This window comes from Pseudophryne corroboree, chromosome 10 (assembly GCF_028390025.1).
Source record: "Pseudophryne corroboree isolate aPseCor3 chromosome 10, aPseCor3.hap2, whole genome shotgun sequence".
In the NCBI taxonomy this organism is placed as follows: Eukaryota; Metazoa; Chordata; class Amphibia; order Anura; family Myobatrachidae; genus Pseudophryne; species Pseudophryne corroboree.
This window is the reverse complement of record NC_086453.1, coordinates 24,602,309-24,623,133: the sequence shown is the minus strand read 5'-3', so window position 1 is coordinate 24,623,133 and position 20,825 is coordinate 24,602,309. Positions and strand designations below refer to the sequence as shown.

General features: G+C 48.4%; 1 long non-coding RNA gene across 1 annotated transcript in view; it reads left to right on the top strand.

Moving 5' to 3' along the window:
* Nucleotides 1-4,982: 4,982 nt before the first annotated feature.
* The window catches only part of LOC134966900 (uncharacterized), a 159,051-nt gene continuing 143,208 nt past the window's right edge, over nt 4,983-20,825 (top strand). Inside the window, exon 1 of the long non-coding RNA XR_010188727.1 lies at nt 4,983-5,238. This is a non-coding gene — a long non-coding RNA (uncharacterized LOC134966900). The remainder of the gene's footprint in view (nt 5,239-20,825) is intronic.

Below are 20,825 nucleotides of genomic sequence, written 5' to 3'. Positions count from 1 at the left end.
TATGTTTACACTGTTTTTATGGAGAATAAAATATTATTTTCCATAGACTAATCAGGCTATTGGGCATTGGCCTATTGAGGTTTCTGGTGTAAAGGTAAATCCTTATGAGAATAATATTTGGAATATTTAAAGTTTACTGTGGGAATGTAAGAAGTCCATTATACATCAAAGGACTTAGTTAATCACCTTCCATATGTGTTTTACATTATAAATTAGTGCCATCAGACATCCTAATTGGGACATATGTTTATCAGTAAATATTTATAAGTACTATTTTTACAATATACTGTCATTATAGGGTAATTTTGTAGAGGGTCTTTGGTATGTAACTATCGAGGTCACTGAATATTTGGAAAGTTCTTTTTAACACAAAAATCAAACTACAGTACTGTACATATGTACCATGTGTTGTGAAATAGTTGTCTAACCCAATACTTTTCGGTACTGATAACCACATTTTAAACACCGTAAAGAAACCATTCAATGTAAACCCCTTTTGTGTTTTGGACAACCCACAATATACTGATATGATTATGTAAATATCACATAACATAGATTATGACAGTGCAATTCTTACTGTGACAAGCAATGTCGGCATAAACATGTGACATAGTAATACGTTTTGTTTTTGTCACCTAGAGGTCCCACATCCCCTACCATGGCCTTTAACTAGGCCACCACGAGTGCGCAGGCTACGCCGGGGGGGTTGTAGAGGCAGACACTGAGGATGGTGGGACACTGCTTACTGAGGCACTTGTACAAAAGCTTCAGTTGATGCCTTAACTACTTGAATACGATCAAGCAAGTGTAAATATATATTTTGGGCCATTCTAATCCTAGTACCTGAGCTACTCTCTTTGCATTTGGGATTCTACGTATTTGACAGCTCATGCCTTCTTCTCAGAAATGCCACTTGTGTATTTCTGACACTGACATAGCCAGTTCCTCCACAAATGGTGGATGCTGAGGTGTTGGTGTGACCTGTGGTGGTGTGTGTTGTTGTTGTTGCTGAGTGTCCACTGTCACCACATCCATAATGTCTTCCACAGGCTGCACAGGATCCACAGGGTTTAATAGGATGTCCTGCTGATCTGGGTCATCAGTTGGTGATCCTGGTCTTGTTGGTGGAGCTGGTGTTGGTGGAGCTGGTGTTGGTGGAGCTGGTCTCGGTGGAGCTGGTCTTTGTAGATGTGGCTTTGATGGACCTAAGATATTGAAAGATTTCGTAAAAAATCATACTTAAAAACAACATTTAACAATGAAGTCCATTATATCCTTAAAAAAAACACAAATGTGTTATTAAAGAATGTGTGTGTGGCAAAACTACATTATTTGCCTATATATCATTGCTTACAGGTTGACCAAAGTAAGCTTTGTAAAGTACAGCTCAGGTATTATTTAGGCCACATTACATGGTTTTATGGTTATGACATGATACTACACTTATTACTGTTACGTGACATTAGGCTTGCAATCTCTTCCATCAGTGGTTGACTTCTGGACAAAATCCTCACCCTCACCGATGCCGCTGAAAGAAAAAGACCCAAGTGTTTCAGTGGCCAATTCTGATCTACTGAAAAATGTTTTTACCATGACTACACATTATTTATGCAGGTAAACAAACAACATTTTTCATTTATAAAAACATCTTCTACAACAAACACTGGTTGTACAATTTGCAAAAAACAGTGTGATCCCTTCATTGAGTACAGTAACATAAATAAGTGAGGCCAGTAGTATACAGGAAAATTACCCTGCTTATATTGGCATTTAAAGTTATATATGACAGGCATCAGTAATTGCTTATATGTTGTGTTTATGAGGATGGGGGTAGTTAGAGATCGAGCCTCCCGGGGCAGCGCGTGATGCACTGGGATAGTGGTAACGGTGCCAGGGCATGGCACTCGCTAAGTGACAGGAGGGTGCCGCGAGCGGGAGTATGTGATGGGACTTGCGACAGTTGATGTGGCAGGTAAAGACGGTACCTAGAGGGGGTGATGAGGTCCGGACCCTGGGGGAGCGGGAGTGGATTACAGTGGACGGAGTGAGGCAGTTTGGGTCCCCATAATCAGTGGTTTCAGATGCGCTGGTAGTGGCTTACCCGGAGTTGGATAGACAAGGCAGCAGAGACTGGGGTGTTTTTTCACCCGGTCGTGTATCCCACGGAAAGGACAGGAGGCAGCGCGGGGAGAGAGCGGAGGCAGTGACAGGAGGGACATGGCGGATCCTGTGTCCCTAATCTGGTGATGGTTTACGAGAGGCGGTAGGAAGGGATCAGGGTGGTACAAACTGACAGGACTCCCTCATATAAAGCCATATGACACAGGAGGAGGCTCCCTGGTGGTCCCAGTTTAGGCTAAACGGTGACTAGTCCCTGCCCATGGGAGGAGAAAGAGACTGGCTAGTGAGTCGCTAAAGAAGGGTAGCCAATGACGAATGGAGGCAAGCAGCGCTTATGGTTCAGGACTCTCCTATAGATTAGGGGGAGACGCCAGATTGACCTCCGTTACTATAGAAAGCCAGCAATACCCTCGTCACTCATCCCCATTGGAAGGGGGATAGGGAAGACCTGTCTACAGCAGCAGCCTTGAAGTTATCAGAATGGCAGTCAGGGTGCATAATGTACTGCTAATCCAATATCTGAGTATCTGACACATACTGTATGATATACATTACATTAAGGACCGGCTCAGGACAAGTTTAGTTCGGGTGTACTGAAGTATTGTGAAAACCGGTAATCCATCACTACAGTTGTTCCTGATTGGTGTTGCTCTGTTACTCTATGGAAGTCGCTAGTATATATTTGTCCACTTAATGCACAGTTATTGTTTTAACCAAGGAAAGAGATGGAGGACTGATTTTAACTGCAAGAAGTGAGAGTGATACTCAGTGTCGGACTGGGGCATGAAGGGCCCACCGGGGGAATGCAAAAGTAGGGGCCCATATTATGGGGTGTAGCCAGTCTTCAGAGGGGGTGTGGCCAGCTGCCACAGAGGCTTGGCTAACCATTAGAGAGTGCATGGGCTGGGCCCCTTGATAAATAGATATAGTAAATCCTGATAGTGCAAGCATGATAATGTACCAGATTAATAACAGCAATGAACTACAGAAAATACACCAGAGTAATGTGCAGTATAAGGTAACACTTATAATTTATAATTCAAGTGCACAGTCTGAAACCTGATCCCTAGAGGAGGAGGTGGGCCCCCCAGACAGTGGGGCCTACCGGTGGTTTCCTCTGTACCCCTGTGGGCCAGTCCAACCTTGGTGATACTGTTTACCCATGAGATTATTCCCCCTTTGCTGTGTCGGATAGATTAGTGAACTCTACTAATAGACAACCATATAGCCACAAAAGTAACCTATTCACTCAGTACCACTCTATCCTGTAGAAGATTTATGACCCGATAGGACTCCGGAATTGCCACATTGTGGAGTCTTAGCCCCTCTAGGGTTTCCTGTGGCAGTTTGACAAAGGACTACCCCAGTAGTGGATACCGGGTATCAAGAGACTGAGGTGATAGTCAGTGGAATTGCCATATAGCTCAGAACCTGCAGCTCTCCCTCAGTAACTTATATACGGACATCTTCAATTTCAGCGGTTAGGGCCCCAACGGTATTCAAATAAAGCAGCTGCCAAAGAAATATAAGAAATATAGAATACTCGGGTATTTAGTTACAAACTATGGGGGTCATTCCGAGTTGATCGCTAGCCGAATTTGTTCACAGCGCAGCGATCAGGCTAAAAAAAACGGCAGTTCTGCGCATGCGTATGCAGCGCAATGCGCACGCGCGACGTACGGGCACAACGAACTATCGTTTTGTACAGGGTCTAGCGATGCATTTCAGTCGCACTGCTTGCCGCAGAGTGATTGACATGTAGTGGGCGTTTCTGGACGCCCCTTTTCACAAGTTCAGTTCAGTGGACATTGCTGTAACACGGATCAGCTCTCCATCATCACAGCTCCCGCACTCCGTCACATTTCCACACTGCAGCTGACTAGCTTCTCTCAGCCAAACCTTCGCTGTGAGATATAAGTATTTCAGCCACTCGCGGCATAGCTGCACCTGGACACCGCCGCTGCCAGCTGGACGTCAACGGACCTCCGCTGTGTGGCTGATACTGTGCCAGCCAATTGCGGCTTCATTGCTACTCACCGCTACCGCCAGCCAAACTGATGACGTTCTCCGCTGTGAGGCTTTCAACACAGCTTTATCCTGCAAATATCTGACGGCTGCTTTTACGGAGATTCCAGATCATCAGCGGGTCTGCTTTCCATTTGTCATTGAGGCATTAATCAAAGCATTTTCCTTTACCACGTGCAGTTGCACACAGGACCCTGTAGTAAAATTCAGGAACCAGCATGGGGGTAATTATCATTGTATGCATGCCTCAAATAGTATATGAATAACTGTGGAGCATACTTGCCTACCTGACCCTCTCCATGAGGGAGAAAATGCTCTGTTCCTGGACTTTCCTGGTAATGTATGATTGCCATCACCTGTGGTGAAACACCTTTCTTATCAAGTAACTAGCTCACCACAGGTGATGGCAATCATACATTACCAGGAAAGTCCAGGAACAGAGCATTTTCTCCCTCATGGAGAGGGTCAGGTAGGCAAGTATGCTGTGGAGCCATCTGTGGAAATTATCCATGTTATCACACTGGGACGCCAGTGTTATAACTAACTTTTAATCAATTTAAAGAGAGCTTTTTTCCCTGTTTGAAAAATATCTATTTCAGATTCATTGTATGTTGCTTTAACTAGCACCAGTGGCGGATCCAGGGGGGGGGGGGGGGGGGCACTCGGGCCCGTGCCCCCCCTGTCGTTACCCAGGAATTGATATGGGTACACAAAAACATAAAAAAACGCTGGGTCCCGACTCACTCAGGACGCGCTGTGAGCCGCAGCGCTGTCCTGTCCTGTCAATCAGTCCGGTGGGAGGGACGGAACGGAGGGAGGAACTTGGAAGAGGCGGAGACCATGAAGAGTGTGATCTCCCGCCCTCCCCTCCTCCTCTGCTCCGCTGCTGTACCTGAGGTGGGGGCAGTTTGGTCCCTGGTCCCCCAGCTGGATGCCGCCGCACTCCCCGCTGATTACCCTCTTCTCCCTCCTCGACCATGCGGCCGCCCCCTCAGCGTTTTCCGCTCCCCCCTGGCCGCATCCTGAGACTTCATGCTGGCGAACTATAACCCCCCGGCCTGACAGCGCTGCTGGCTGCTCACAGTGTCCATGGTAAGCAGTGGGGGCCTGGTCCCTGGAGGGAGTTATTTGGTGGGGTTTCTGGCTGCACACTCTCCTGCCTGTCTGTCCCTACCCACTGGTGCCTCTGTCCCTACCCCCTGGTGCCTCTGTCCCTACCCCCTGGTACCTCTGTCCCTATCCCCCTGGTGCCTCTGTCCCTACCCCCCTGGTGCCTCTGTCCCTACCCCCCTGGTTCCTCTGTCCCTACCCCCTGGTGCCTTTGTCCCTACCCCCTGGTGCCTCTGTCCCTACCCCCTGGTACCTCTGTCCCTATCCCCCTGGTGCCTCTGTCCCTACCCCCCTGGTGCCTCTGTCCCTACCCCCCTGGTTCCTCTGTCCCTACCCCCTGGTGCCTTTGTCCCTACCAACTGGTGCCTCTGTCCCTACCCCCTGGTGCCTCTGTCCCTACTCCCTGCTGCCTCCGTCCCTACCCCCTGCTGCCTCCGTCCCTTCCCCCTGCTGCCTCCGTCCCTACCCCCTGGTGCCTCCGTCCCTACCCCCTGGTGCCTCTGTCCCTACTCCTTGCTACCTTTGTCCCTACCCCCTGGTGCCTCTCTCTGTCCCTACCCCCTGGTGCCTCTGTCCCTACTCCTTGCTCTCTCTGTCCCTATTCCCTGGTGCCTATCTCTGTCCCTGCTACCTCTGTCCCTTCTCCCTGCTACCTCTGTCGCTACTCCCTAGTACCATATAAAATGTGTATAACATGCTCTACCTGGCGCAATGTGTATAGAACACTAACTGGTGCAATGTGTGTAACGTGCTCTACCTGGTGCAGTGTGTATAACGTGTTCTACCTGGCGCAATCTATATAATGTGCTCTACCTGGCGCAATCTGTATAATGTGCTCTACCTGGCGCAGTGTGTGTAACGTGCTCTACCTGGCGCATTGTGTGTAACGTGCTCTACCTGGCGCATTGTTTATAACGTGTTGTAACTGGCGCAATCTGTATAACGTGTTCTACCTGGCGCAATCTATATAATGTGCTCTACCTGGCGCAATCTGTATAATGTGCTCTACCTGGCGCAGTGTGTGTAACGTGCTCTACCTGGCGCAGTGTGTGTAACGTGCTCTACCTGGCGCATTGTGTATAACGTGCTCTACCTGGCGCATTGTGTAGAACGTGCTCTAACTGGTGCAGTGTGTATAACGTGTTGTAACTGGCGCAATCTGTATAACGTGTTCTACCTGGCTCTGTCTGTATAATGTGTTCTACCTGGCGCAGTGTGTGTAACGTGCTCTACCTGGCGCAATGTGTATAACGTGCTCTAACTGGTGCAGTGTGTATAACGTGTTGTAACTGGCGCAATCTGTTTAACGTGTTCTACCTGGCTCTGTCTGTATAATGTGTTCTACCTGGCGCAATGTGTGTAACGTGCTCTACCTGGTGCAATGTGTATATAACGTGCTCTACCTGTGTGGTGTAATGTGAATTGGTACTGTTATGTGGCCATGCTCTTTCCCCATGAAGCCACACCCCTAAATTTTTGGTGCGCGCCTTCGGCGCGCACTATCCTTGGTTTAAAATATGGCAGGGGGACCACCAATTTACTTTCTGCCAAAGGGCACTGAAATGTCTAGTTACAGCTCTGGGGCAGAGTGTCCTGTTGGCTACACAGCCCAGCAGCATTGTCACCCCCTCCTCCCCCTCCTGCTACACAGCCCAGCAGCATTGTCACCCCCTCCTCCCCCTCCTGCTACACAGCCCAGCAGCATTGTCACCCCCTCCTCTCCCTCCTGCTACACAGCCCAGCAGCATTGTCACCCCCTCCTCCCCCTCCTGCTACACAGCCCAGCAGCATTGTCACCCCCTCCTCCCCCTCGCAATACTTTTGTAGTGTCGAAATCAAGTCTGTTTTTATATTTGAATAATTAATAAGATTAATATGAACCTTCATTCCGATGGGACCCAGAAAAGGACAGATAGGACCCCAATTTTTAAAAGTGAGGGGTCCGTGGGTCCCACTTTTTTTTGGACTCAGCGCAATCACTGACACTTCTTTTTTTTTTTTCAAAAGGAGAACCACACTCCTTATCTGGGAGCACGCGTGCCTTAGGTGCATGTAAATATAACTTTCTCTAACGTCCTAGTGGATGCTGGGGACTCTGTCAGGACCATGGGGATTAGCGGCTCCGCAGGAGACAGGGCACAAAAATAAAGCTTTAGGATCAGGTGGTGTGCACTGGCTCCTCCCCCTATGACCCTCCTCCAAGCCTCAGTTAGGTTTTTGTGCCCGTCCGAGCAGGGTGCAATCTAGGTGGCTCTCCTAAAGAGCTGCTTAGAAAAAGTTTTTAGGTTTTTTATTTTCAGTGAGTCCTGCTGGCAACAGGCTCACTGCATCGAGGGACTTAGGGGAGAGAAGTGAACTCACCTGCGTGCAGGATGGATTGGCTTCTTAGGCTACTGGACACCATTAGCTCCAGAGGGAGTCGGAACACAGGTCTCACCCTGGGGTTCGTCCCGGAGCCGCGCCGCCGACCCCCCTTGCAGATGCCGAAGATGGAAGAGGTCCAGAAGCAGGCGGCAGAAGACTTTTCAGTCTTCCTGAGGTAGCGCACAGCACTGCAGCTGTGCGCCATTGTTGTCAGCACACTTCACACAGCGGTCACGGAGGGTGCAGGGCGCTGGGGGGGCGCCCTGGGCAGCAATGTATAATACCTTTTTTATGGCTAAAAATACATCACATATAGCCCCTGGAGGCTATATGGATGTATTTAACCCCTGCCAGGTCTCAGAAAAACGGGAGAAGAAGCCGAAAAGGGGGCGGGGCCTATTCTCCATAGCACACAGCGCCATTTTCCCTCACAGAAATGCTGGTGGGAAGGCTCCCAGGCTCTCCCCTGCACTGCACTACAGAAACAGGGTTAAAACAGAGAGGGGGGGCACTGATTTGGCGATATGACTACATATATTAAAATGCTATAAGGGAAAAGCACTTATATAAAGGGTGTCCCTGTATAATTATAGCGTTTTTGGTGTGTGCTGGCAAACTCTCCCTCTGTCTCCCCAAAGGGCTAGTGGGTCCTGTCCTCTATCAGAGCATTCCCTGTGTGTGTGCTATCTGTCGGTACGTGTGTGTCGACATGTATGAGGACGATGTTGGGAGGCGGAGCAAATTGCCTGTAATGGTGATGTCACTCTCTAGGGAGTCGACACCGGAATAGATGGCTTATTTAAGGAATTACGTGATAATGTCAACACGCTGCAAGTCGATTGACGACATGAGACGGCCGGCAAACATATTAGTATCTGTCCAGGCGTCTAAAACACCGTCAGGGACGTTATAATGCCCATTTTACCTCAGTCGGTCGACACAGACACGGACACTGACTCCAGTGTCGACGGTGAAGAAACAAACGTATTTTCCTTTAGGGCCACACGTTACTTGTTAAGGGCAATGAAGGAGGTGTTACATATTTCTGATACTACAAGTACCACAAAAAAGGGTATTATGTGGGGTGTGGAAAAACTACCTATAGTTTTTCCTGAATCAGATAAATTAAATGAAGTGTGTGATGAGGCGCGGGGTTCCCCCGATAGAAAATTATTGCCGGTATACCCTTTCCCGCCAGAAGTTAGGGCGCGTTGGGAAACACCCCTTAGGGTGGATAAGGCGCTCACACGCTTATCAAAACAAGTGGCGGTACCGTCTCCAGATACGGCCGCCCTCAAGGAGCCAGCTGATAGGAGGCTGGAAAATATCCTAAAAAGTATATACACACATACTGGTGTTATACTGTGACCAGCGATCGCCTCAGCCTGGATGTGCAGCGCGGGGGTGGCTTGGTCGGATTCCCTGACTGAAAATATTGATACCCTTGACAGGGACAGTATTTTATTTACTATAGAGCATTTAAAGAATGCATTTCTATATATGCGAGATGCACAGAGGGATATTTGCACTCTGGCATCAAGAGTAAGTGCGATGTCCATATCTGCCAAAAGATGTTTATGGACACGACAGTGGTCAGGTGATGCAGATTCCAAACGGCACAAAGATGTATTGCCGTATAAAGGGGAGGAGTTATTTGGGGTCGGTCCATCGGACCTGGTGGCCACGGCAACTGCTGGGAAATCCACCGTTTTTACCCTAAGTCACATCTATGCAGAAAAAGACACCGTCTTTTCAGCCTCAGTCCTTTCGTCCCCATAAGCATATCTGCCCAGGGATAGAGGAAAGGGAAGAAGACTGCAGCAGGCAGCCCATTCCCAGGAACAGAAGCCTTCCACCGCTTCTGCCAAGTTCTCAGCATGACGCTGGAGCCGTACAGGACCCCTGGATCCTACAAGTAGTATCCCAGGGGTACAAATTGGAAAGTCGAGACGTTTCCCCTCGCAGGTTCCTGAAGTCTGCTTTACCAACGTCTCCCTCCGACAGGGAGCCAGTATTGGAAACAATTCACAAGCTGTATTCCCAGCAGGTGATAATCAAAGTACCCCTCCTACAACAAGGAAAGGGGTATTATTCCACACTATATTGTGGTACTGAAGCCAGAAGGCTAGGTGAGACCTATTCTAAATCTGAAATATTTGAACACTTACAAAGGTTCAAATCAAGATGGAGTCACTCAGAGCAGTGATAGCGAACCAGGAAGAAGGGGACTATATGGTGTCCGGGGACATCAGGGATGCTTACCTCCATGTCCCAATTTGCCCTTCTCACCAAGGGTATCTCAGGTTCGTGGTACAGAACTGTCACTATCAGTTTCAGACGCTGCCGTTTGGATTGTCCACGGCACTCCGGGTCTTTACCAAGGTAATGCCCGAAATGATGATTCTTCTTCGAAGAAAATGGACGACCTCCTGATAAGAGCAAGGTCCAGAGAACAGTTGGAGGTCGGAGTAGCACTATCTCAAGTAGTTCTACGACAGTACGGGTGGATTCTAAATATTCCAAAACCGCAGTTGTTTCCGACGACACGTCTGCTGTTCCTAGGGATGATTCTGGACACAGTCCAGAAAAAGGTGTTTCTCCCGGAGGAGAAAGCCAGGGAGTTATCCGAGCTAGTCAGGAACCTCCTAAAACCAGGAAAAGTGTCAGTGCATCATTGCACAAGAGTCCTGGGAAAAATGGTGGCTTATTACGAAGCGATTCCATTCGGCAGATTCCACGCAAGAACTTTTCAGTGGTATCTGCTGGACAAATGGTCCGGATCGCATCTTCAGATGCATCGGTGGATAACCCTATCTCCAAGGACAAGGGTGTCTCTCCTGTGGTGGTTACAGAGTGCTCATCTTCTAGAGGGCCGCAGATTCGGCATTCAGGATTGGATGCTGGTGACCACGGAGGCCAGCCTGAGAGGCTGGGGAGCAGTCACACAGGGAAAAAATTTCCAGGGAGTGTGATCAAGTCTGGAGACTTTTCTCCACATAAATATACTGGAGCTAAGGGCAATTTATGATGCTCTAAGCTTAGCAAGACCTCTGCTTCAAGGTCAGCCGGTATTGATCCAGTGGGACAACATCACGGCAGTCGCCCACGTAAACAGACAGGGCGGCACAAGAAGCAGGAGGGCAATGGCAAAAACTGCAAGGATTTTTCGCTGGGCGGAAAATCATGTGATAGCACTGTCAGCAGTGTTCATTCCGGGAGTGGACAACTGGGAAGCAGACTTCCTCAGCAGGCACGACCTCCACCCGGGAGAGTGGGGACTTCATCGGGAAGTTTTCCACATGATTGTGAACCGTTGGGAAAGACCAAAGGTGTACATGATGGCGTCCAGCCTGAACAAAAAACTGGACAGGTATTGCGCCAGGTCAAGAGACTTTCAGGCAATAGCTGTGGACGTTCTGGTAACACCGTGGGCGTACCAGTCGGTGTATGTGTTTCCTCCTCTGCTTCTCATACCCAAGGTATTGAGAATTATAAGACGTAGAGGAGTAAGAACTGTACTCGTGGCTCCGGATTGGCCAAGAAGGACTTGGTACCCGGAACTTCAAGAGATACTCACAGAGGACTCATGACCTCTGCCGCTAAGAAGGGACTTGCTTCAGCACATACCATGTCTGTTCCAAGACTTACCGCGGCTGCGTTTGACGGCATGGCGGTTGAACGCCGGATCCTAAGGGAAAAAGGCATTCCGGAAGAGGTTTTTCCTACCATGGTCAAAGCCAGGAAGGACGTGACCGCACAACATTATCACCACATGTGGCGAAAATATGTTGCGTGGTGTGAGGCCAGGAAGGCTCCACGAAGAAATTTCAACTCGGTCGATTCCTGCATTTCCTGAAAACAGGAGTGTCTATGGGCCTCAGATTGGGGTCCATTAAGGTTCAAATTTCGGCCCTGTCGATTTTCTTCCAGAAAGAATTGGCTTCAGTTCCTGAAGTCCAGAAGTTTGTCAAGGGAGTACTGCATATACAACCCCCTTTTTTGTGCCTCCAGTGGCACTGTGGGATCTCAACGTAGTGCTGGGATTCCTCAAATCACATTGGTTTAAACCGCTCAAATCTGTGGATTTGAAATATCTCACATGGAAAGTGACCATGATGTTGGCCCTGGCCTCGGCCAGGCGAGTGTCAGAATTGGCGGCTTTGTCTCACAAAAGCCCATATCTGATTGTCCATTCGGACAGGGCAGAGCTGCGGACTCGTCCCCAGTTTCTCCCTAAGGTGGTGTCAGCGTTTCACCTGAACCAGCTTATTGTGGTACCTGCGGCTACTAGGGACTTGGAGGACTCCAAGTTGCTAGATGTTGTCAGGGCCCTGAAAATATCGGTTTCCAGGACGGCTGGAGTCAGGAAAACTGACTTGCTGTTATCCTGTATGCACCCAACAAACTGGGTGCTCTTGCTTCTAAGCAGACGATTGCTAGTTGGATGTGTAGTACAATTCAGCTTGCACATTATGTGGCAGGCCTGCCACAGCCAAAATATGTAAATGCCCATTCCACAAGGAAGGTGGGCTCATCCTGGGCGGCTGCCCGAGGGGTCTCGGCATTACAACTCTGCCGAGCAACTACGTGGTCGGGGGGAGAACACGTTTGTAAAATTCTACAAATTTGATACCCTGGCTAAAGAAGACCTGGAGTTCTCTCATTCGGTGCTGCAGAGTCATCCGCACTCTCCCGCCCGTTTGGGAGCTTTGGTATAATCCCCATGGTCCTGACGGAGTCCCCAGCATCCACTAGGACGTTAGAGAAAATAAGATTTCTCTGACGTCCTAGTGGATGCTGGGGACTCCGTCAGGACCAAGGGGATATAGCGGCTCCGCAGGAGACAGGGCACAATAATAAAAGCTTTAGGATCAGGTGGTGTGCACTGGCTCCTCCCCCTATGACCCTCCTCCAAGCCTCAGTTAGATTTTTGTGCCCGACGAGAAGGGTGCAATCTAGGTGGCTCTCCTGAGCTGCTTAGAATAAAAGTTTAAGTTAGGTTTTTTATTTTCAGTGAGTCCTGCTGGCAACAGGCTCACTGCTACGAGGGACTTAGGGGAGAGAAGAAAACTCACCTGCGTGCAGGATGGATTTGCTTCTTAGGCTACTGGACACCATTAGCTCCAGAGGGAGTCGGAACACAGGTCTCACCCTGGGGTTCGTCCCGGAGCCGTGCCGCCGACCCCCCTTGCAGATGCCGAAGTTGAAGAGCTCCAGAGGTCCAGAAACAGGCGGCAGAAGACTTTCAGTCTTCATAAGGTAGCGCACAGCACTGCAGCTGTGCGCCATTGTTGTCAGCACACTTCACCAACAGTCACCAACTGTCACTGAGGGTGCAGGGCGCTGGGGGGGGCGCCCTGGGCAGCAATGTATAATACCTTTTTATGGCTAAAATACATCACATATAGCCCTTGAGGCTATATGGATGTATTTAACCCCTGCCAGATCTCACAAACTCCGGGAGAAGAGCCCGCCGAAAAGGGGGCGGGGCCTATTCTCCTCAGCACACGGCGCAATTTTCCTGCTCAGCTCTGCTGTGAGGAAGGCTCCCAGGCTCTCCCCTGCACTGCACTACAGAAACAGGGTTAAAACAGAGAGGGGGGGCACTTATTTGGCGATATGATTACATATATAAAAATGCTATAAGGGAAAACACTTGTATAAGGGGTTGTCCCTGTATAATTATAGCGTTTTTGGTGTGTGCTGGCAAACTCTCCCTCTGTCTGCCCAAAGGGCTAGTGGGGTCCTGTCCTCTGTCAGAGCATTCCCTGTGTGTGTGCTGTGTGTCGGTACGTGTGTGTCGACATGTAGGAGGACGATGTTGGTGAGGAGGCGGAGCAAATTGCCTGTATTGGTGATGTCACTCTCTAGGGAGTCGACACTGGAATGGATGGCTTATTTAGGAATTACGTGATAATGTCAACACGCTGCAAGGTCGGTTGACGACATGAGACGGCCGGCAAACAAATTAGTACCTGTCCAGGCGTCTCAGACACCGTCAGGGGCTTGTAAAAACGCCCATTTACCTCAGTCGGTCGACACAGACACAGACACGGACACTGACTCCAGTGTCGACGGTGAAGAAACAAACGTATTTTCCTTTAGGGCCACACGTTTCATGTTAAGGGCAATGAAGGAGGTGTTACATATTTCTGATACTACAAGTACCACAAATAAGGGTATTATGTAGGGTGTGAATAAACTACTTGTAGTTTTTCCTGAATCAGATAAATTAAATGAAGTGTGTGATGATACGTGGGTTTCCTCCGATAGAAAATTATTGGCGGTATACCCTTTCCCGCCAGAAGTTAGGGCGGGTTGGGAAACACACCTTAGGGTGAATAAGGCGCTCACACGCTTATAAAAACAAGTGGCGTTACCGTCTCCAGATACGGCAGCCCTCAAGGAGCCAGCTGATAGGAAGCTGAAAAATATCCTAAAAGTATATACACATATACTGGTGTTATACTACGACCAGCAATCGCCTCAGCCTGGATGTGCAGCGCTGAGGGGGCTTGGTCGGATTTCCTGACTGAAAATATTGATACCCTTGACAGGGACAAGATTTTATTGACTATAGAGCATTTTAAGGATGCATTTCTATATATGCGAGATGCGCAGAGGGATATTTGCATTCTGGCATCAAGAGTAAATGTGATGTCCATATCTGCCAGACGACAGTGGTCAGGTGATGCAGATTCCAGACGGCACATGGAAGTATTGCCGTATAAAGGGGCGGTCCATCGGACCTGGTGGCCATGGCAACAGCTGAAAAATCCACCTTTTGTTACCCCAAGTCACATCTCAGCAGAAAAGGACACAGTCTTTTCAGTCTCAGTCCTTTCGTCCCCATAAGGGCAGGCGGGCAAAAGGGCCAGTCATATCTGCCCAGGGGTAGAGGAAAGGGAAGAAGACTGCAGCAGGCAGCCCATTCCCAGGAACAGAAGCCCTCCACAGCTTCTGCCAAGTCCGCAGCATGACGCTGGGGCCGTACAAGCGGACTCAGGTGCGGTAGGGGGTCATCTCAAGAGTTTCAGCACGCAGTGGGCTCACTCACAAGTGGACTCCTGGATCCTACACGTAGTATCCCAGGTGTACATTGGAAATTCGAGACGTCTCCCCCTCACAAGTTCCTGAAGTCTGCTTTACCAACGTCTCCCTCCGACAGGGAGGCAGTATTGGGAACAATTCACAGGCTGTATTCCCAGCAGGTGATAATCAAAGTACCCCTTCTACAACAAGGGAAGGGGTATTATTCCACACTATATTGTGGTACTGAAGCCAGACGGCTAGGTGAGATCTGAAATATTTGAACACTTACATACAAGCGTTCAAATCAAGATGGAGTCACTCAGAGCAGTGATAGCGAACCAGGAAGAAGGGGACGATATGGTGTCACTGGATATCAGGGACGCTTACCTACATGTCCAAATTTGCCCTTCTCACCAAGGGTACCTCAGGTTCGTGGTACAGAACTGTCACTATCAGTTCAGACGCTGCCGTTTGGATTGTCCACGGCACCCCGGGTCTTTACCAAGGTAATGGCCGAAATAATGATTCTTCTTAAAAGAAATATGGACGCTTTCCTGATAAGGGCAAGGTCCAGAGAACAGTTGGAGGTCGGAGTAGCACTATCTTAAGTAGTTCTACGACAGCACGAGTGGATTCTAAATATTCCAAAATCGCAGGTTTTTCCGACGACACGTCTACTGTTCCTAGGGATGATTCTGGACACAGTCCAGAAAAGGATGTTTTCTCCCGGAGAAGAAAGCCAGGGAGTTATCCGAGCTAGTCAGGAACCTCCTAAAACCAGGAAAAGTATCAGTGCATCATTGCACAAGGATCCTGTGAAAAATGGTGGTTTCTTACAAAGCGATCCCATTCGGTAGATTTCACGCAAGAACCTTTACGTGGGATCTGCTGGAAAAATGGTCCGGATCGCATCTTCAGATGCATCAGCGGATAACCCTGTCTCCAAGGACAAGGGTGTTTCTTCTGCGGTGGCTGCAGAGTGCTCATCTATGAAAGGGCCGCAGATTCGGCATTCAGGACTGGGTCCTGGTGACCACGGATGCCAGCCTGAGTGGCTGGGGAGCAGTCACACAAGGAAAAAATTTCCAGAGAGTGTGATCGAGTCTGGAGACTTCTCTCCACATAAATATACTGGAGCAAAGGGCAATTTACAATGCTCTAAGCTTAGCAAGACCTCTGCTTCAAGGTCAGCCGGTATTGATCCAGTGGGACAACATCACGGCAGTCGCCCACGTAAACAGACAGGGCGGCACAAGAAGCAGGAGGGAAATGACAGAAACTGCAAGGATTCTTCGCTGGGCGAAAAATCATGTGATAACACTCTCAGCAGTGTTCATTCCGGGAGTGGAAAACTGGGAAGCAGACTTCCTCAGCAGGCATGACCTCCACCCGGGAGAGTGGGGACTTCATCGGGAAGTCTTCCACATGATTGTAAACCGTTGTGAAAAACCAAAGGTGGACATGATGGCGTCCCGCCTGAACAAAAAACTAGATATTGCGCCAGGTCAAGGGACCCTCAGGCAATAGCGGTGGACGCTCTGGTAACACTGTGGATGTACCAGTCAGAGTATGTGTTCCCTCCTATGCCTCTCATACAAAAAGTACTGAGAATCATAAGAGGGAGATGAGTAAGAATGATACTCGTGGTTCCGGATTGGCCAAGAAGGACTTGGTACCCGAAACTTCAAGAGATGTTCACGGAAGACCCGTGGCCTCTACCTTTTAAAAAAAGGACCTGCTCCAGCAGGGGCCTTGTCTGTTCCAAGACTTACCGCGGCCGCGTTTGACGGCATGGCGGTTGAACGCCGGATCCTGAAAGGGCATTCCAGATGAAGTCATCCCTACCCTGGTCGAAGACAGGAAGGATGTAACCGCAAAACATTTTCACCGCATTTGGCGAAGATATGTTGCGTGGTGTGGGGCCAAGAAGGCCCCTACAGAGGAATTCCAACTGGGTCGTTTCCTACATTTCCTGAAAACAGGACTGTCTATGGGCCTAAAATTAGGGTCCATTAAGGTTCAAATTTCGTCCCTGTCGAATTTCTTCCAGAAAGAACTGGCTTTAGTGCCTGACGTTCAGATGTTTGTAAAAGGGGTACTGCATATACAGCCTCCTTTTGTGCCCCAGTGGCACCTTGGGATCTCAATGTGGTTTTGAGTTTCCTAAAGTCACATTGGTTTGAACCACTCACCACTGTGGACTTAAAAATATCTCACATGGAAGGTGACGATGCTATTAGCCCTGGCTTCAGCCAGGCGTGTGTCAGAATTGGCGGCTTTATCATATATAAAGCCCTTACTTAATTTTTCATTCTGACAGGGCAGAATTGAGGACTCGTCCTCAATTTCTCCTTAAGGTGTTTTCTGTTTTTCACATGAACCAACCTATTGTGGTACCTGCGGGTACTAGGGACTTGGAGGACTCCAAGTTACTTGACGTTGTCAGGGCCCTGAAAAATATGTTTCCAGGAAGGCTGGAGTCAGAAAATCTGACTCGCTGTTTAGCCTGTATGCACCCAACAAGATGGGTGCTCCTGCTTCTAAGCAGACGATTGTTCGCTGGATTTGTAATACAATTCAGTTTACACATTCTGTGGCAGGCCTGCCACAGCCAAAATCGGTAAAAGCCCATTCCAAAAGGAAGGGGGCTCATCTTGGGCGACTGCCCGAGGGGTCTCGGCTTTACAACTTTGCCGAGCAGTTACTTGGTCAGGGGAAAACACGTTTGCTAAATTCTACAAATTTGATACCCTGGCTGAGGAGGACATGGAGTTCTCTCATTCGGTGCTGCATGGTCATCCGCACTCTCCCGCCCGTTTGGGAGCTTTGGTATAATCCCCATGGTCCTGACGGAGTCCCCAGCATCCACTAGGACGTCAGAGAAAATAAGATTTTACTTACCGATAAATCTATTTCTCGTAGTCCGTAGTGGATGCTGGGCGCCCATCCCAAGTGCGGATTGTCTGCAATACTTGTACATAGTTATTGTTACAAAAATCGGGTTATTCTTGTTGTGAGCCATCTTTTCAGAGGCTCCTTCGTTGTTATCATACTGTTAACTGGGTTCAGATCACAGGTTGTACGGTGTGATTGGTGTGGCTGGTATGAGTCTTACCCGGGATTCAATATCCTTCCTTATTATGCACGCTCGTCCGGGCACAGTATCCTAACTGAGGCTTGGAGGAGGGTCATAGGGGGAGGAGCCAGTGCACACCACCTGATCCTAAAGCTTTTATTATTGTGCCCTGTCTCCTGCGGAGCCGCTATATCCCCTTGGTCCTGACGGAGTCCCCAGCATCCACTACGGACTACGAGAAATAGATTTATCGGTAAGTAAAATCTTATTTTTACTTACCGATAAATCTATTTCTCGTAGTCCGTAGTGGATGCTGGGCGCCCATCCCAAGTGCGGATTGTCTGCAATACTTGTACATAGTTATTGTTACAAAAAAATCGGGTTGTTATTGTTGTGAGCCGTCTGTTCAGAGGCTCCTACGTTGTCATACTGTTAACTGGGTTCAGATCACAAGTTGTACGGTGTGATTGGTGTGGCTGGTATGAGTCTTACCCGGGATTCAAAATCCTTCCTTATTGTGTACGCTCGTCCGGGCACAGTATCCTAACTGAGGCTTGGAGGAGGGTCCTAGGGGGAGGAGCCAGTGCACACCACCTGATCCTAAAGCTTTATTTGTGTGCCCTGTCTCCTGCGGAGCCGCTAATCCCCATGGTCCTGACGGAGTCCCCAGCATCCACTACGGACTACGAGAAATAGATTTATCGGTAAGTAAAATCTTATTATTACTGTTCCCATATTATGGTGCCCCCCCTTTCATTTTCTTCTGGATCCGCCCCTGACTAGCACGTTCTCAGAGATAGTTACAGTATCACTATCTATTGTGTATTCAAGAGGTTGGAACCTCTGTTTCTTTTAAATTGCTACATATATATATTAACTGCTGTTTGTTTTGTGTGTCTTTTTCAAACATTAACATTTTGATAAAACAATCGTTTTCTAAAAGTTGAGTTTCATTGAGTCAATTATTCTCCTTGCTAGACTGCACGTAATCAATTAATTAATCAATTTAAAGTGATTTCTGGAGCGCAGAGCATTCCTCCCTTTTGTTTATTATATAATCTGTATTTCAGCCTAGCCAGCTGTTTTGCTCAGCAGCCCCATCACTCACGGGGTATCCGGACTCCAGGTCGACAACAAAAAGGTCGACACACCTTAGGTCGACGCCAATTGGTCGACACACCTTAGGTCGACATGGACAAAAGGTTGACATGTACAAAAGGTCGACAGGAACAAGGTCGACATGGAAAAAGGTCAACATGAGTTTTTCACAATTTTTTTCTTATTTTGAACCTTTTCATACTTAACGATCCACGTGGACTACGATTGGAACGTTAATCTGTGCCGAGCGAAGTGGTAGCGGAGCGAAGGCACCATGCCCGAAGCATGGCGAGCGAAGCGAGCCATGCGAGGGGACGCGGTGCACTAATTGGGGTTCCCGGTCACTCTACGAAGAAAACGACACCAAAAAACATTAAAAACTCATGTCGACCTTTTTCCATGTCGACCTTGTTCCTGTCGACCCTTTGTCCATGTCGACATTTTGTCCATGTCGACCTAATGTGTGTCGACCAATTGGCGTCGACCTAAGGTGTGTCGACCTTTTTGTTGTCGACCCTGAGTCCCAGACCTCACTCACGGTTATTATTAATTTTTGGAAAGCCATTAATTGGTATATTTATTACTACATACAGCGCCAGGTTCATACAGTTTGAGATTATTCTCCAACTGTATTTGTATATTTTCACGGGCGTTTCTGGGTGGCAACTGACCATTTTCTGGGAGTGGTTGGAAAAATGCAGGCGTACCAGGAAAAACGCAGGTGTGGCTGGGCAAACGCAGGGCATGTTTGTGACGTCAAATCCGGAACTGAATAGTCTGAAGTGATCGCAAGCGCTGAGTAGGTTTTGACTTTTAAGCTACTCTGAAACTACACAAAATTTTTTTGCAGGCACTCTGCGATACCGTTTGCACTTCTGCTAAGCTAAAATACGCTCCTAGTGGGCGACGGCATAGTGTTTGCATGGCTGCTAAAACCTGCTAGCGAGCGATCAACTTGGAATGACCCCCTATATCTATACTGTGGGTTTTTTTTTCACCAAGGTGACTATTTTTGTATTGCATGCTGAATATACTTGTATAGGTTTATTATAGTAGTACTAAGTCATATCTGATTTATAGGAGCCCAAAAGCGATACTGTTTAATTTGTTACCGAAATAAAATTGTGGCTACATGCTAATTCATTAGGAATTATATTATTATACTTACCGTGGAGTTGATGATCTATTAAAACATTTATCAAAGATCCTGAAATAGAGAGCAAGCAGAGGTAAATACATTAGGCAGTTAGAGGTATAACACCATCTTTATTATTACTACCTAGAGCAGTGATTTTCAACCTTTTTTACTCGCGGCACACCGAACAATATTTTAAAATTGCCAAGGCACACCATCAGTTCCCCACAGGAAAAATAAAAAAACACACATTGGCCCTCATAGTAAAAAAAAATCCACACATCCATTAGCCTACAAAGAAAAAAACAATCACATTGCTCCCTACATAAATCCTATTGCTCCCCACATGAATTATTCACATTGTTCCCCCCATAAATCCATAAGTCCTTATTCTCCCCACATAAATCCTATTGTTCCCCACAGGAGAAAAAAAATAACAACAAATATTAGCCCTTACCGGTCAGCTGTCCTCCTCCCTGTCCCTCAGTGGCAGGGATTGTTCATAGTGGAGTGCTGCGAATACTGAGCAGCGGGCGGTTGGTCAAGTGTGGATGTGGGTGGGCAAGGAAAGCTGTGTATGCAGCCAGGAACTGGAAGATGTGTCTGCAGGCGGGTGGGCTGGCTGGGTGGTGAGACGCGGCGGCAGTGGCCTACGATATCACACCGCTGTGTCTTCAAGGCATACGTCGCGGCCAGAGCACGACTAATGCTCTAAGAAGAACCCGGGCCAACAGTTCTCTCTGAAGGTGCAGGAAGCTGCACTGGCTCCGCGGCACACCTTGCAACTGATCGCGGCACACAAGTGTGCCACGGCACACTTGTTGAAAAAGCCTGACCTAGAGGCTTAACCAAGCAAGCCTAGGT